This window comes from Panthera tigris, chromosome A1 (assembly GCF_018350195.1).
Source record: "Panthera tigris isolate Pti1 chromosome A1, P.tigris_Pti1_mat1.1, whole genome shotgun sequence".
Taxonomy (NCBI): domain Eukaryota; kingdom Metazoa; phylum Chordata; class Mammalia; order Carnivora; family Felidae; genus Panthera; species Panthera tigris.
Genome location: NC_056660.1, coordinates 163,027,934 through 163,043,443, shown reverse-complemented (window position 1 = coordinate 163,043,443; position 15,510 = coordinate 163,027,934). Strand labels below are relative to the sequence as shown.

Genomic DNA, 15,510 nt, shown 5'->3' with positions numbered 1-15,510 from the left:
GGAAACCAAAAATAAACAGGATAAGAAAGATATTTAGTATCTTAGTCATAAAAGCTAAGAGAGGGGGCGCCTGGGTGGCGCAGTCGGTTAAGCGTCCGACTTCAGCCAGGTCACGATCTCGCGGTCTGTGAGTTCGAGCCCCGCGTCAGGCTCTGGGCTGATGGCTCGGAGCCTGGAGCCTGTTTCCGATTCTGTGTCTCCCTCTCTCTCTGCCCCTCCCCCGTTCATGCTCTGTCTCTCTCTGTCCCAAAAATAAATTAAAAACGTTGAAAAAAAAAATTAAAAAAAAAAATTAAAAAAAAGCTAAGAGAAAAAAATAAAGCAAAAAAAAAAAAAAAGTGTATTGAGACAGACGTGGTTTTGCAGTTTTAGATAGGGTGTAGGGGAAAAGGGATCCCTTACTAAAAAGAGTCAATGCTTTTTTCAAATAGTGACCTGGGTAAAGATTTTTAAACTTGGTTTGAAACATTTCAAACTTTAGTACCCTTTTATGTGTAGTGAATTTGGTCAAATATATTCAGTGAATATTGTTGGGTATGAGAGATGTGGTTTCATAGACTCAGAAGAATTGTAGAAAGTCACAAAGCATGATAGAGAGGATATATTTTACAAATCACTAAAGAGCAGTTCTGATTATTATTATTTATATTGATATCTGATAATTCAAAACTGGATGTATTTCCAAATGAAACCTAAATAAGTCAATCCCATCTGGAGCCTTCTTGAAAATAATCCACTCTTGCAGATTCCTGATGTCCTTGTGTGCCCCCTATGCTGCCTGAGTGGCCTTTGAGGCGGAGACTGTATGACATGGTCTGTCACCCACACACAGCCCTCCAGGGTGTCAGCAAAGCAAATCACGATGCAAGGCACTTATGGCCACCAAGCAGATAAAGCAGTTTTGACTTTTTTCTCTCTCTCTAAAACGTGAAGACTCACTGATGAAAACCCATTCAGTATCGAAGTAAAATAATTTCACAATATCAGGGCCTTAAAAGTGGATACTATGGAATTGGGGTTAAAATTCAGATTATCACTCAAGACACAACCATCTGTAGCTAATTCGATATGAATAATGAGGAAAAGCCCTTTTCATGTTCTTGAGGTTCACTAGCCTTATCAGCACTTACTAGGGTGAAATTATATTGGGCTCGACAAAAATGTGTAAAGGGTTTTATTTTTTTCCATTTTTATTATCATTTTATTTGTCCACAAAGAAACTTTTATCAAGCTTTCACTCTGAACTTGTCTCCATTTGTCCATTGTTTCCTACAATAGGTGTCCATTTTTAAAAATTATTTTTAACGTTTATTTATTTTTGAGACAGAGACAGAGCACAGGTAGGGTAGAGGCAGAGAGAGAAGGAGACACAGAATCCGAAGCAGATTCCAGGCCCCAGATTGTCAGCACAGAGCCCAGTGCAGGGCTCAAACCCACAGACTGAGAGATCATCACCTGAGCCAAAGGTGGATGCTTAATCAAGATCATGACCTGAGCCCAAGTCAGATGCTCAAGAGACTGAGCCACCCAGGCGTCCCTACAATACATGTCCATTTTAAAAATAGATAAATGTTTGAAATTATTTTGTTTTTGGAAACCTACTAAGCATTAGTCAAATGTCAGTTTCTTTGATTTTTACATTCACTTTCACACACAAGATATGTCTGATTCCGATATCAGAACCTAGATATTTAAAAATACATCCCCAACCTACTTATCAGACCATTAAGCCTTCTAAATCTATTTGAGTATGTAACAGATATTTACTATGTAGTAAATCTAAAAAGCTCTCAATTATAATTAGGCACACAGAGAACTACCCAAAGGCATTAGAAGTGAGACCACTCACCCTGTCAGCTCCATTCATGTTTCACTCCAGCCTAATAGCTAAATGTCACTGTTCCATGCCAAACATACCAAGGTCTTTCCTGGCATCAATGTGCCTACTTTGGAATGAGCAATATTTTAGCATCATCAGAATTAACCATCCACTAAATTCAATTTAATAAGGTGGCATCATCCTCAGTGTTTCACCTTCATGCACAATTTATTATAATTTCATACGAAAAGCTAAAAGCTCAGAAACACATATGCTATCATATTCCTGAAAAGAAAACCCTTTTCTTGAGCAGTTTTAGGCACTGGGTAGCAACTCAGACTGTAATTGGGTGTCTTCTCAGATCATCTGACAGAATTCACATTGAAAAAGAGATTAAAGACAAAATGTCAGGGTTTACTGATTGTGAGAAATCCCCGAATTCTCCTCCAGCCCTTCAGCACTGACAAGATGAGAAGCCTCAAACAGGGACTCCCAGGGCCTTTCTGAAAGCAGACATAGTCCCTGGCTCTCCTCAGGCACTCCCCGCTTACACCACAGAGCAAGGAGACACAGAGCCGCTTTATGTGATTTCAAAGGGAGACTGGAAATGCACTTAATCTGCATGGACGTCTTTTCTTAACTTTTATTTTTTATTACTTTCTTCTGGCTTGCAAGAAAGAAAAACAGCAGGCACATAAAAACTGAGAAAGAAAAGAAGCAAACTGTAAGTAGGGACTGTCAAGTAAAATCTAATATTAGAAACATTAACAAGGGTGTAACATCATTTTGTTGGCCTCTTGGTAAAATGGTGCATCTGAGGTTATTTTAAATTCAGGATAAAGGCTATCTTGAGACTTCATGGGAAGGTCCTAGTTAGATGTAGGTGATACAGATACAAAGCTCCATGGTTAAAAAAACAAGAACTTTAAGGTTGGGGCAAAGAAACTAAATCCTCGCCATGCTGACCTAATTCATTAGGTCAGTCACTTGCTACCAACTAAATATGCCAGCTGTGTGCTCATCTCATAAAAGGGCTAGGTTTCCACGAGAAAAGCAGAAGCCAACCACAAAAGTGCTATTTTCTCAACAGTACCAGTGTGCAAACAGGTAAGTACAGTGAGCAAAGGCAGCAGGCACCCAATCAAGCCAGAGGCTCCCGGCAGTGTTGACTCGCTGTTGTGGTCCCCTGCCTGGACTGGCACATTGAACAATAACTCAAATCCATCACAAGATCACTCGCCAGTCCTCCTCGGTTAAATGGGTCTTTATTTTTAGAGAACAATGGGGATTATAGGAAGCTGGAGGTCTTACATCACAGAACTATAAATAGTTGCTGTTAAATGCAGCCCTATGTTTTTGTTTTTCAATTTTAAAATGAAGTTGATACCCGGGAGGGGTTTTTCATCTCTTGGACAGTTTCTGATGTCCCAGTGATGTCATCTTACCTAAGTGATTAAGGACTTATTTAGTTTTTCAATCAGACAAACCACTAGCTCTCAACAGGAATTTTAATCAGAAGGATTGCTTGCTGAGTTAAGACTGTCCCCAGCGAGCAGAACATTACTGACCTTTCTTCCACAGGAAATTTAAATTTGTATCATTTGGCTGGTTAGGATTTCTGCCATTTCCCTGTGGATCAAGATTAGAGATGAACTTTCAGGTTCAGTCATACATTAAAAACGCAAACACATAAGCTGTGAAAAGCCAGAAACAGAACGATGTGTTTCCCCTGATGCAAAAGGTCACGGCTCGTTTTGCTCATTCATTCCAGCTGACCACAGGCTCCTGTGCTTAACTGCCCTCATTTAGGGAACTCAAATTGGAAAATAGCCATACTTAAGGGTCCTCAGCATGTTCACTGCATTAAGATTATCTGCTATATTTAACCTAGCTCTCTCATTTGTATGTTAAAGGAAAAAAATATTTCCCTTGTGACAGACGAGACCGAACAGGACATTTTTTTTTATGTGTAAATGAGGTTATATTTATCAGAATAGCTCTGGTTTGGTCTAGAAAGTTTCTGACTAGTACCACCAAGGGAAAAAGAAAAAAAAAAAAAAAAGGCCCAAGTAAATACTCCTTAGAGAAACCTGCTGCTCTCAAAATAAGCAATTTCAGGGCACAGACTCCGAAAACTGCTGAGTCCTCAAGTATTAATAAGTGGGTTAGGGAATCACACAGAAAACAGACCCTCTACTTCAATATGGTCAGTAGATGATCTCCTGGATTAAATGTGCAATTGTTCTTTTATTTCTTAAACGGAGTTCATAAACTGATATAATTATGAGACAGACCATCTTTAGGACCCTACATAGCTATCATTTAATGACTTCAGAAGAAGGGAAAGTTGAAAGGTCTTACTCTAGGATTATGCCAAATACGAAGCAAATTTAATAACCAAAAAAAAAAAAAAAAGACTCAGGACTCAAGGTTTATTATATCTTATTTAAGAGGTGATGTTGTCTGAAACTAAGGTGAGGCTAACATTTCCACCTCAACACTTAATTCTCTAAATTAATCTTCAATTTTATTTCTTTAGCTACACTATAATACCTGATTCCAAGAGGATACACAATTAATTATTACCACATAGCAGGAAATATTAGGAAAATATTTAAATCTAACCTGTTGTAACTAATATATAGGTCTAGCCTAGGAAGCAGTTTAAAACTTTCTTTTTAATGTTTTTATTTTTGAGAGACAGAGCATGAGTGGGGGAGGGGCAGAGACACAGAATCCGAAGCAGGCTCCAGGTTCTGAGCTATCAGCACAGAGCCTGAATGTGGGGCTCGAACTCACAAACCATAAGATCTAAACTCTAATGCTCAACACACTAAGCCACCCAGGCACCCCTAGGCTTGGAAGTAGTTTAGGAATGCTTTTTAAATGCTTATCTATGGGCACCTGAGTGGCTCAGTTGGTTATGCTTCTGACTCTTGATTTCAGCTCAGGTCATGATTTCACAGTTCAGTTTGTGAACTCAAAGCCCTGTATCAGCACAGAGCTTACTTGGGATCCTCTGTCTCCTTTTCTCTCTGACTCTCCCCCACTTTGTGTGCGTATGTGCACACACACACACACAGACACACACACCCATACTCTCTTCTCTCTCTCAAAAATAAACATTAAAAAAAATGAGCCTGGGTGTCTCAGTCAGTTGAGCGATCGACTTCGGCTCAGGTCATGATCTCATGTTTCATGGGTTCAAGCCCCACATCGGGCTCTCTGCTGACAGCTCAGAGCCTGGAGCCTGTTTTGGATTCTGTGTCTCCCTCTTTCTCTGTCCCCCTCCCCCCAACTCACTCTCTGTCTCTCTCAAAAATAAATAAAAAACATTATTAAAACATTTTTTTAATTAAAAAAGTTTATTATAAATTAGGTAATTCTATTAATTTTACCATCTATTTAAAAGATGCTTTGTAGTTTAGTCATGAAAGGGCTAGGTTTTTTTTGTTTGCTGTTTGTTCTTAAATTTAAATCAGTGGGCTAGAGAATGTTTTATCTTGGTAGGCAGGTTTGATTATGCATTGTTTTTATGAATCGCCTTCACAATGAAAATGAGTTGCACAAATGAGAGAGGAAAATCATTTCAGATTTCAGCTTGTTGCGAATGCACAATTGCTTGATACTCTTCTTGGGAAAATCAATTCAGATTTGACATCGGCCATATCACTTCTCTTGCACGATACCAAATATCAAAGATACCTTGAGAGAACAGCTCGCTCGTCATAGCAGAAGAATATGCCCAAGATTGTTTAAACTGAGTTTTCATGGTCTATGAAATGCCATGACATTATTTTAATGGTTAAAAAATGAAAAGTCAATAAAAATGAGTGATGCAAACATCCTTAATTATATGCCAAAGGTGAGTAGATGTCAGTTTCTTTATCATAAGCTGGAAAAAAAAATGAGTTAACTATTACACCAGACACTGTGCTAAGCAAAGGCATGTTAACTTAGCTCACATCCTCCACAATAAATTTAAAAAACTGAGTCTCGAATTCAGTAGCTCAAGGTCATACAGCTAAAAGCCTCCGTGGCAGGGTTCATGCCCAGAATTCAAATCCAGGTTTTGTCCAATTTTAAGGCCCATGTTTTTTCCATCTCATATTCTGCTGCTTGGTTTCAGATTGACCTGGCACTCAGACCTCCAGTCCTGCCGCTTTCAATTCAATGACCGACCCCAGCAGTGCTGAATAGCTAAAAGCTGCAGAACAAAGGTAGCTGCTTCCTTAAACTCACCTTGCTCTGTTCTCCCACGGCCCTACCCTGGGAATTCTGGGTAGGACACTCCTGGTCCCTCTCCAAGTGATTATAAGAAGTGCCCGAGCTAAACAGTGCATGCAAAGAGATTTTAAAGTCATTCCGGCATAATTATCCTAATCAACAAAAACCAAGTGCAGCTCAATTAAACTTTTGAGAAAAAAAGATTGTGTGGGAGTTAAATTAAAGCATAAGGTCAGGCTTTTATAAGGTGCTCCAGATTCTATCACCTTGCTCTAATTCTTGCATATTTCAGCAGTCAGGTTTTTTGTGACTTCACAGAAATAACGAGTCATTTTAAAAATCCTGAGATGGTTACAAAAGTACTTTTAACACACACTGTGCATCCACATATAGCCCATAGCACTGAGAACATTGGGATAAACTTGGAAGTCTGCAATTGCAAAGTTATTTTTATATCTAAAGCAGGTGAACACTTTAAAAAAAAAAAAAAGAAGAAGAGGTGAGTGTTACTGAACCAACTTAGGTTTCTCAGTTTCCATACAGTTTGCATTGCTCCTTTCATTTCTGGCACTATCAGTGTCATAAGGGTTTGAACAAATCTAGAGCAATTATCTGGAAACCCTCACACATAGAACAACTTCATCATACTGAGGCCTTTTATTCACATATTTCTTCAAACATTAAGTGAAGTTACTTACTTGAAAAGATTCTTCATCGCCTTTTAGAATGGTAATTTCAAAGTTTCTTGAATAGTACAACAGTGATAGCAAATAACTATTATCAAATTGTCAAACGATGATATGTCATGATAACCCAACTGCATGAAACCTTTGGTTATATGTACACAAAACAAAGAGCATGCTATCTGTAGTTTCAGAGAAACTCATAGGCTTTCTGAACATTAACTATTATCCTTAAAAGCCACCTACTACCTAATTTGGTTTAGTGTCAAAGCACTATGTGCACATAGTAGGTTCTCAATTTTTAATCTGAATAAGGCTAAGCACTTAAAACAATTTTTTTAATGTTTATTTATTTTTGAGAGAGAGACAGAGCATGAGCAGGGGAGGGGCAGAAAGAGGGAGACACAGAATCGGAAGCAGGCTCCAGGCTCTGAGCTGTCAGCACAGAGCCCGACACGGAGCTTGAACCCAGGAGCTGCAAGATCATGACCTGAGCCAAACTCGGATGCTTAACTGACTGAGCCATCCAGGTGCCCCAAGCGCCCATGCACTCAACCCAGGAAATTGTCAGAGCGGGGGTGGGGGTGGGAGAGAGTATACACACACACACACACACACACTCTGTAACAGTGACTAATTTCAAAACAAAACACTGATAGAATGAGTATGAGGCATACCATGTATCAGGCAGGCCTTCAGAAAGGGCAATAAGACCCCCCAGGTACAGAATGCAAGTCTGTGAATGGGGAGTCATTCATTAAACAGCCCACATAAAGATGCTTGTTAGTATACATTTTTATGGAGCAACCAACTGCACACAGGGCTATTATAAACATCGATTATGTACCACAATTTGCAGGAATGGAACACTACTTTAAAAAGCCTTCAGGTACAAAATGTTTTGAGAATTTCTGTAATTTCAAAAAGGTCCAATAACACATTCACCCTCCTCCACCCCAATTTTCCATTGCTTCAGATGTTTTTATTAAAACTAGCAGCTACAGAGATATTGTGAATGCAGATTTCAGCCAAACAGGCTCTTTTGCTTTTCCATTTTCATCCAAATAAAATTTGATTTTTAAGGTTTTTGTCAGTATGTCCATCTTTCAGATATATCACAAAATCTTAGAGAAGAATTAATATAATTTGAGGCTTTGTTACAAAATGAAGAATCTACAGTTGTGCATAAAAAAATGTGTTTTTACTTCAGAAGCTATGAAAAAGTAAGCTGCACCAGTCATAAGAGATTTTTGGAAAACAGATCAAAGGATGGCTAATATATTTTTATATGAAAAAAGACGACAAACTAAATTCTCAGCGGTTCTTGTCAAAGTCAGTTTGCAGTGGCTAGACAACAAATAAGGGCATTGTTAGCAACTCAGGAAAACTCCTGCAGAAATAATTGAAAATTTCCCCTCTGGGTGCTCAATTTACCCTAGGCAAAACAAAAACAACCCTTAAACCAAAAATACACACTAGAAACTAGACCAGGCATTGAGATGATGGCCAAACAAATCTAACAAAGAGATGTAAACGTGCAGGTTATGGTACATGTAAATATTTTCCTCTCCATAAGGAGAGAAAGGAAATGATGAAAATGGATCTCTATTCTTATTAAGTACAAGTAACAGGTATGCCCTACAGGAAGTTAGCTGTAACTAACTGTAGCAAAGTTAACTACAGCAAATAATTGGTGGGGAAGGACTATGTTATGCTGCATAGTTTGATGGGAGCCATGAGAGCCAGCTGGTCCTAAAGATGGAAAGAACAATATGTGGGTTATGGGCAGGTGGGTCTTTGGACCACACCCAACCCGATACTTCATACTCACTGCTTGAGCACCAGCCGCCTGTGCTAGAGAGGGTGGGGTTAACTCCAGCTCTTAGTTGTGGCAGAATCAGGGGAGTGAGGAAGAAGCCAGTTTCTAAACGCTTTCTGTCATTGTTATTTACCCCTTCATTGCCAAAGATTCTGGCAACAAAATGTATCACAACACAGTCTCTGGTTTTACTTTTTTTTTTCTTTTTAACCAGGATAGGAGAGTAACCATATGCACAATTTACCTGTCAGTGCAAGAGAAATTGACCTCTGGGAAGATATATTTTGTATGGGAGTCATGGGCCAGAAAATGTGATCAGGAATTCTGCTAATCTTCTGAAAAAAAAGAAAAAGATAAAAAAGTCTTCAAATGATCAGAGATGGCTACCTGGAAGAACTTTGGGTAAGCAGCAGAAAGCTCTGAAGGGTAAGGCAGTATCGTGCCTTTAAAACACATGACTAAAACCCATGACCAAGAACACGACCTCACTTGAGGCACAAAAAATGGATTCTGCAAATGGGATATTCAGCAAATGTTTCACCGCATGGTTCAGGAGTCCCTAACCAAAACTATAATGTGTGCACAGGAAAAGGTTCACAATAGAAACTTCAGAAACCTATTGAGACAGATGGGTTCCGTTCTGGTGTCTTTTATTTCCCAAATTGTATTAATTCTTCAAATTAGGAACTAAAAAGCAAATCCAAAAAACTTGAAAAACACTGCACTGGGTAGAAAATTACTAGCAAACAGATATAGAATAAGAATCAAATAAAACTGCCCATACATTTTTTTAAATGGTCCTTATTTTTTTATCTTGCTAAATCTCAAACCCATGTTCAAACATTTAATGTGATAAAATTCTAAGAAATTGGACTTGACAAGAATCTGCATGTTATAATGGACGTGGCCACTTAGATCAGTGATTTCCAAACGCTTATGGTCATAAGTTAAAAAAAAATTTTAAAAACTGAGTTGATATCTTATATAAATAGACATTTATATAATTTATGCATTTACTACTATACTGGCACACTATATAAATGATATATACAACAAATACAATTTTTTATTTTAGAGAGAGAGAGCATCAGTAGGGGAGAGGGGCAGAGGGAATGGGAGAGATAGAATCCCAAGCAGGCTCCATGCTCAGTGTGGAACCCGTTATGGGTCTCAATCCCATGACCTCGGGATCATGACCTAAGCCGAAATCAAGAGCCGGATGCTCAAACGACTGACCCACCCAGGCGCCCCAACAAAAAAAGAGTTTTAAAGGAGAAGATAAATAATATTTTTAAAGCAGCTCTAATATTTTCTTCCCACACGCAAGTGCATGATCTTTGCCTAACTTGGAATGTCGATAGCCCACTTCAGAAAACACTAGTTCGCTGAGTGTGAGTGGCAACATATAGTTACCCGTAGCTCACAATTTGAGATTTTATAATATTTTATTCAAAATACGTCAATTTTAAATGTCGTGCTTTTATTTTACTGTCTAGAACCTTAAGAAATTGTTTTTAAGTTTATTTATTTATTTTGAGAGAGAGCGTGCAAGCAGGGTAGGGGCAGAGAGAGGGAGAGAGAATCCCAAGCAGGCACTATTCTGTCAGTGCAGAGCCTGATACAGGGCTGAATCTCATAAACTGTGAGATCATGTCCTGAGCCCAAATCAAAAGCTGGATGCTTAACCAACCGAGCCACCCAAATCCTCCTGTGTAGAACCTTCTTAAAGCAGTTGTGGGGTAAATTAAGACAGTAATTCAGATGTTGCAAAGATGGTTTTTATTTGGTTGCACTTTATTCAGCAATTACTATGTGACAGACATTTTATATTATATGAATTACGTCCAATTCTCCCAAGAACTATAAAGTAGAAATTATTACACCTATTTTATAAAAAAAAAATGAAACTAAGTGTCATGATCAACTGTATCCTATAAATAAGTGGTAGAGCCAGGGTGGGTATCTTTAAAACCACAGAATCAAAATGATGCAACTATAGGACATTATGTGAAGGGCCAGCATTTTAGCTCTTTCAATATTTTATTTACAGCTGGTTCCTTAAGGCCGAGAGGGGAACTTAGAAACAAATGATTGGCTATTAAAAATTGCCTTAGTTTTAAAAAACAACAGCCCTCAGACATTTCCACCTGCTCCTCTCCCCTTCTCCAGCAAACAGCCCTTTTAAGTCCTAGAAAGAGGTCTGCAGGCCTGAGTTCTGAAAGTGGTTACAGCAGTCAAAATCATTCGGCCCAGGGTAGGGTTCCACTCGTCTGAAACCTCTGAGCCTAGCCAGCACCGTTTCCCCAAACAAGGTCCTCCCGTAGGCTTTAAAAAGAACTTGTGAAGGGTGAGTTTTGGAGCTGGCAGTGTTCGTGTTCTGTTCTGCACTGAGGAAGGGCAAGAGCAGTGGATGCACGGAAAGCCGGCTTCCCTCCCCACCCTTCTCACCGGCCTGACTCTGTAGCAGGAGCATCTTGGACTTTCCCTCAGGGCCCAGTGTTTCCAGCTACGCTCCCAAATAGAGTCTGAAACTGGCTTCTTCATACCCCAAAACTTACTCCTCTTCCAGATGCATATACAACGAAAATCTGAAAACTCTGGACCGACAGAGACACACAAAAGATGGGGTCAGAGAGGCTGGGGTAGTTACGTGAAGGTAAAAAGTGGTTGGATTAGGAGAAATGCTGATTGAAACATTCTGTTTGGCGGTTTAAGTACCATGACTTGAAATTTCACTGCTGAACTCGTGAACGGAAAACATGAGTCGAATACAGTAGTGACTGAATATGATTTCCTTTCTTGGACATTTTTAGATACATGGCATGCTTCTGTCCAAGTTGGTTTAGATAGTAGAAAAAGTAGAATGGGGGGGATCCTGCGTGGCTCAGTCGGTTAAGTACCCAACTCTTGGTTTCAGCTCACCTCACAATCTCATGGTTTGGGGGTTCGAGCCCCACATAGGGCTATGTGGTGACAGAATGGAGCCTGCTTGGGATCCTCTCTCTCTCTCTCTCTCCCCCCTCTCTCTCTGCCCCTCCCCCATTCTCTCTCTCTCAAAATAAATAAACTTGAAAAAAAGAAAAGTAGAATGGATGAATCTGGAGGCCTTCTCCAGTTTTATACTCCCACACAGGCATTCTCCCCACTAGCAAACCCCTCTTCACGATTAGTATCCTCTTCATGGTTGGCACCCGAGTAGGGCTTCCATGTGAAGATTTCCCCACACTTAACGTGGAATTAGGAACTTTCTCCTCTGCGCACTTCAAAAGATCTTAAACTTATGTTTATTAAGAAAGAGGTTTGCACGTTCTTTCTCTCTCTCTCTCAAAAATAAAAATAAAAAATAAACATTAACAATTGTTTTTAATTTAAAAAACAAGTTACGATTTAATGAAAATCTGGGGGCCCCTGGGTGGCTCAATTGGTTAAGGGCTCAGGTCACGATCCCATGGTTCTGAGGTTCAAGCCTCATGTCGGGCTCTGTGCTGACAGCTCAGCACCTGGAGCCTGCTTCTGATTCTGTGTCTCCCTCTCTCTGCCCCTCCCCCGATCTCTCTCTCTCAAAAATAAATAAATATTTTAAAAAATTTTTTTAAATAATAAAAAATAAAATCTGAAAAAAAAAATCCCCCTCTATTTCACTTTGAGGGCTTCATCAAGCAAATATTTAAAAAATGAGTTTCAGGGTGGGGTGTAGTTAGGCAATGTTACACCAAATGTAGTGTATGTCCTTTTCCCCACAAAGAGTCCATCTGTCATGTTTAGTATCTTTCTGAACTACCAGTGAGTTACTTTATGTGGCCTACCACAGAATATTCAATCCTAGAAATAACCTAACTTAAAATTTTCCTTTTGAGGCACCTGGTTGGCTCAGGAGGTTGAGCATCCAACTTGGGCTCAGATCATGATCATGAGTTCGTGGGTTCTAGCCCCTCATGGGGTCGGTGTTCAGAGCTGAAAGCCTGGAGCCTGCTTCCGATTCAGTGTCTCCCTCTTTCTCTGTCCCTCTCCCGCCTTGTGCTCGCTTGCGCTCTAACAAACAAAAAAAAAATTTCCTTTTAAATTTAGTAACTTATTATAGAAGCATGACACCAAATCTGTATGTGAAACATTGAGAATAACGAAACTCAAATCTTGTAAATATTAGAAAGTAAAATACAGAAATCTACCAAGTAACGCAGGGTCCTAGTTAGCTGTATTAAAAGGTGATCTATATGAGGAAACTCCTTGTGCAAAACACTTCTGATATAGTTCAATATCTTATATAAATTATGCCAAGAATACACGTCTTTATTTTTAATGTTTTTTTATTCTGAAATAGAGTGAGCGTGTGTGAGCAGGGGAGGAGCAGAAAGAGAATCTCAAGCAGGCTCTGTGCTGCCAGCACAGAGCTGGATGTAATGTGGGAGCTCAATCTCACAAACCCTGACTGAGATCATGATCTGAAACAAAATCAAGAGCCAGATGCCTAACCGCCTGAGCCACCCAGGCGCCCCAAGAATATACATTTTTACATGTACTTCTGACCCTAAATAAAGCAAACCTTCTATCAATCCCCAGCCCACCTATGCCAGGATGCAGGGCAGTGCAAGAGAAAACAAATCACTAAAATATCCATTTATTTATTCCCTCACAGCTCTCACCTTCCCTGACTCCCAATTCCACTATTTCCGTTAACTATCCTCTGCCTTACCTCTTCTCCTCTGGGACGCAGGTCAGTAACCAAGGAGAAAGGTAGAGATAACCAAGTGAACACTGTTGCCATGCCCTGATCCTTCTTAGATTCAATTATTTTGTTAAGTTTTTGCTTTCCCCAAACTTCCCTCTGAAGACTTTTTCTTTTTCTCTTTTTTCACCTTCCACACAGATCAGCAATGAAGTGTGCATATCCAAAATAAATTGGCCAGGCTACTGAATGGGAACAAGATAGTTCTTTCTCAGATTTCAGTCCCATAGGATTTCAGCTCCTCTTTCTTCAATTGCTATTTATTCAACACAACACTTACTTGGCATGCATCTTAGGCTACCTTACTTACCCTTCTCCTCTCCCAGTAAGAGTCAGGTCCTTGAAGGTGAAAGCTATCTTGAGCCTTTTTGTAACCAGAGCGCCAGCATATGTTCAGTGGGCACCCTGTGGGTGATGGTAACAGGGATGGGCCGTTCTCCTGTGGTCTCTGGTGAGGAGACAGGCCCTGGAACAGCCTCCTACTCAAAAACATTCAGACCATTTACCAGTTCACAGTATAACCTATTATAGGGGGTGTGGGGGTGTGAGGGTGTGGTGAAGAAACAGGTTTTATCTCCTGTGTAATGCTGATCAATACAGGAGCAGCTGCCTAAAGCGCTGGGTTAGGAAAGATAACGAGGCCACCTCTGGACTGAGTGAGAGACTGCACTAATGGATTAGTGATGTCTGCCATATGCACTGGTGAGGAGCATGGTGACATGGATGCTCAGCATTTGCCATCCTAGCTCTAAGTACTTAGCCAAAATCTCAATTTCAGTAAGTTCAACAACTTCTTACTGCTTAAGTTCCTTTCCTAACTGAAGCTTTAGGCCAGGGATAGAGAATTCAAAAGTCTTCCAGATATATATTGCTATGTATCCTTTTATATAAAAGTTTGGTAAAGAATACTCTTCCTGGTGAATCAGACTGAAAGGTCAACATGACAGACCCAGTGTTCCCTTGTCTTGCCCATAGCTTTTCCACAAAAGCCAAAGCATCAAAGCTCTTAGTTCCAGAAGCGACACCAGCCAGGATCACTTAAGGACTCCACTGACGGTGCAGCTACTCTCTTTCATTCTAGTAGATGCTGCATCTTTCCGTTTAAAGAACTCTATTCGCCTCATCCTGTGCTTTCCCATAAATCTGTACATCAAAGACAACCCCAAGATCAGGGGTAACAACATTAAGAGATTCGGTTTCCGACTTTTCCTCTGAAATCATTTGATAAAACCTTGCACAAAGTCTTTTCACAATGGCTATGAATATAAATTCAACATCTCCCCCAACAGGAGCAAAAAAACGTCCTAGGGGCTCAGCAAACTCAAAATAACATATCAAACCCCATTCTTCTTTGGATTTGTTCCTGGGAGTGCTCCCCTCAGCCAGAAAAATCCTTAATTTTTTTTGTAATGTAAAAGATCAAAGAATCTATTTCATAATTCTTATCTAAAGAAGCATATTACAAAAAGCAAAGCACATCAAGCAGGGACAATCTCCACTTCTAGTTTTATAATCGGATTTATTTTATTTCTAAGGCCATCTTCATCAATTTGCACTTCCCTCATCAAATTATATTGTTTAAAAAGGCAATTTTGCTTAATACGCACCGTTCCCTCTGCATTATGAGAACGTGCACCCTTGCTCTCTCCACCCCAACCCTTCCAAAGCATTTATGCCACTTTAAACTGCTTGACAGCCTCTCCTCCCACTTTCTTTGACCTAGAACAAATCACTTAGGCCAGGGTCATTTAAAAGTTCCCTTAAAATGTTTTCAACGGTTGTAACAAAATAAAAGTCTTTCCAAGATAAAAGTATGTTAGAATGAGAAAATAAGTAAAAATCCATTGCTTTTCTCAAGAGTTGAAGAAACATTCTTTGTTTAGTTAAAGGCCAATTTGCTTTTGTAAGTTAACTTACAATCTTATAAAAGCTTCCCAAATCCCAAATATTAGAATCACTTAAATAATTATGTTAGGGAAGGAAAAAGACACACACACGGGCATTACATAAGGAGCAATAGCCTGGAACAGTAGCCTAGCTGAGCCGGAGTCTGGAAGATCTGGGGTTCTGAACCAGTTTACATTTTAATCCACCCCCAAAAGTCTTTCCCTCCTTGACTGCTGACTACAGGAGCCCTGGAAACAGAGGTGCAAACACAGCCAGGTAGAAGTCAGAGGCACAAAAGCAGCTCACCTCAGATTTGAGCAAAGAGTGAAATTCCACTGCTACATCAGCT

The 15,510-nt window shown here is 39.7% G+C and overlaps 1 long non-coding RNA gene across 1 annotated transcript; it reads right to left on the bottom strand.

The window, feature by feature from the left end:
- Window positions 1-1,856: 1,856 nt before the first annotated feature.
- Window positions 1,857-12,564, bottom strand: LOC122231507. Its single transcript, XR_006208751.1, has 5 exons — window positions 12,410-12,564; window positions 8,793-8,883; window positions 3,388-3,448; window positions 2,238-2,520; window positions 1,857-1,946 (listed from the first exon to the last, which is right to left on the bottom strand). It is a non-coding gene; the product is annotated as an uncharacterized LOC122231507 (long non-coding RNA).
- Between the last annotated feature and the right edge of the window lie 2,946 nt (window positions 12,565-15,510).